This window comes from Schistocerca gregaria, unplaced genomic scaffold, assembly GCF_023897955.1.
Source record: "Schistocerca gregaria isolate iqSchGreg1 unplaced genomic scaffold, iqSchGreg1.2 ptg000964l, whole genome shotgun sequence".
Taxonomy (NCBI): Eukaryota; Metazoa; Arthropoda; class Insecta; order Orthoptera; family Acrididae; genus Schistocerca; species Schistocerca gregaria.
In genome coordinates, this window is record NW_026062316.1 from 25,001 (window position 1) to 27,500 (window position 2,500).

Here is a 2,500-nt window from a genome sequence, read left to right on the forward strand (position 1 = left end):
AAACATCTGGAATGCGACAATGTCGAGTGCATCCTCTCTGCCACATTGCACCGTCGACACTATGATAACCAGAGCAGTAGGTCCACCTATAAAAGCACAATACCCCACTCCTCCGACAACTACCATTGCTCAGATAAACCAACACCACCAACACACATCCTACACAGAGGGGCACCAAATATCACCCCCCCGCCCTCGTGTTATACCACATGAAAAATTGCAGAAGTGAGAGACACAGACCCGCCAGCCTCTTGCTACAAGCATCGAACCGACGTGACATATCTGACGGTGACTCAGGCATCCGCGTACTGCCACAACTATCCACCCCCCCCCCCCACTCTCTCTCTGCCCCCTTCCCACACAATACCGAATTTAACCAACTTTATCGCTTAACCTAACTGTGGCTGTACCAGATTATCGCTTAACCTAACTGTGGCTGTACCAGATTATCGCTTAACCTAACTGTGGCTGTACCAGATTATCGCTTAACCTAACTGTGGCTGTACCAGATTATCGCTTAACCTAACTGTGGCTGTACCAGATTATCGCTTAACCTAACTGTGGCTGTACCAGATTATCGCTTAACCTAACTGTGGCTGTACCAGATTATCGCTTAACCTAACTGTGGCTGTACCAGATTATCGCTTAACCTAACTGTGGCTGTACCAGATTATCGCTTAACCTAACTGTGGCTGTACCAGATTATCGCTTAACCTAACTGTGGCTGTACCAGATTATCGCTTAACCTAACTGTGGCTGTACCAGATTATCGCTTAACCTAACTGTGGCTGTACCAGATTATCGCTTAACCTAACTGTGGCTGTACCAGATTATCGCTTAACCTAACTGTGGCTGTACCAGATTATCGCTTAACCTAACTGTGGCTGTACCAGATTATCGCTTAACCTAACTGTGGTTGTACCAGATTATCCCTTAACCTAACTCAATTTGTCCCTTAACCTAACTCAATTTGTCCCTTAACCTAACTCAATTTGTCCCTTAACCTAACTCAATTTGTCCCTTAACCTAACTCAATTTGTCCCTTAACCTAACTCAATTTGTCCCTTAACCTAACTCAATTTGTCCCTTAACCTAACTCAATTTGTCCCTTAACCTAACTCAATTTGTCCCTTAACCTAACTCAATTTGTCCCTTAACCTAACTCAATTTGTCCCTTAACCTAACTCAATTTGTCCCTTAACCTAACTCAATTTGTCCCTTAACCTAACTCAATTTGTCCCTTAACCTAACTCAATTTGTCCCTTAACCTAACTCAATTTGTCCCTTAACCTAACTCAATTTGTCCCTTAACCTAACCCACGTTGTCCCTTAACCTAACCCACGTTGTCCCTTAACCTAACCCACGTTGTCCCTTAACCTAACCCACGTTGTCCCTTAACCTAACCCACGTTGTCCCTTAACCTAACCCACGTTGTCCCTTAACCTAACCCACGTTGTCCCTTAACGTAACCCACGTTGTCCCTTAACGTAACCCACGTTGTCCCTTAACGTAACCCACGTTGTCCCTTAACGTAACCCACGTTGTCCCTTAACGTAACCCACGTTGTCCCTTAACGTAACCCACGTTGTCCCTTAACCTAACCCACGTTGTCCCTTAACCTAACCCACGTTGTCCCTTAACCTAACCCACGTTGTCCCTTAACCTAACCCACGTTGTCCCTTAACCTAACCCACGTTGTCCCTTAACCTAACCCACGTTGTCCCTTAACCTAACCCACGTTGTCCCTTAACCTAACCCACGTTGTCCCTTAACCTAACCCACGTTGTCCCTTAACCTAACCCACGTTGTCCCTTAACCTAACCCACGTTGTCCCTTAACCTAACCCACGTTGTCCCTTAACCTAACCCACGTTGTCCCTTAACCTAACCCACGTTGTCCCTTAACCTAACCCACGTTGTCCCTTAACCTAACCCACGTTGTCCCTTAACCTAACCCACGTTGTCCCTTAACGTAACCCACGTTGTCCCTTAACGTAACCCACGTTGTCCCTTAACGTAACCCACGTTGTCCCTTAACGTAACCCACGTTGTCCCTTAACGTAACCCACGTTGTCCCTTAACCTAACCCACGTTGTCCCTTAACCTAACCCACGTTGTCCCTTAACCTAACCCACGTTGTCCCTTAACCTAACCCACGTTGTCCCTTAACCTAACCCACGTTGTCCCTTAACCTAACCCACGTTGTCCCTTAACCTAACCCACGTTGTCCCTTAACCTAACCCACGTTGTCCCTTAACCTAACCCACGTTGTCCCTTAACCTAACCCACGTTGTCCCTTAACCTAACCCACGTTGTCCCTTAACCTAACCCACGTTGTCCCTTAACCTAACCCACGTTGTCCCTTAACCTAACCCACGTTGTCCCTTAACCTAACCCACGTTGTCCCTTAACCTAACCCACGTTGTCCCTTAACCTAACCCACGTTGTCCCTTAACCTAACCCACGTTGTCCCTTAACCTAACCCACGTTGTCCCTTAAC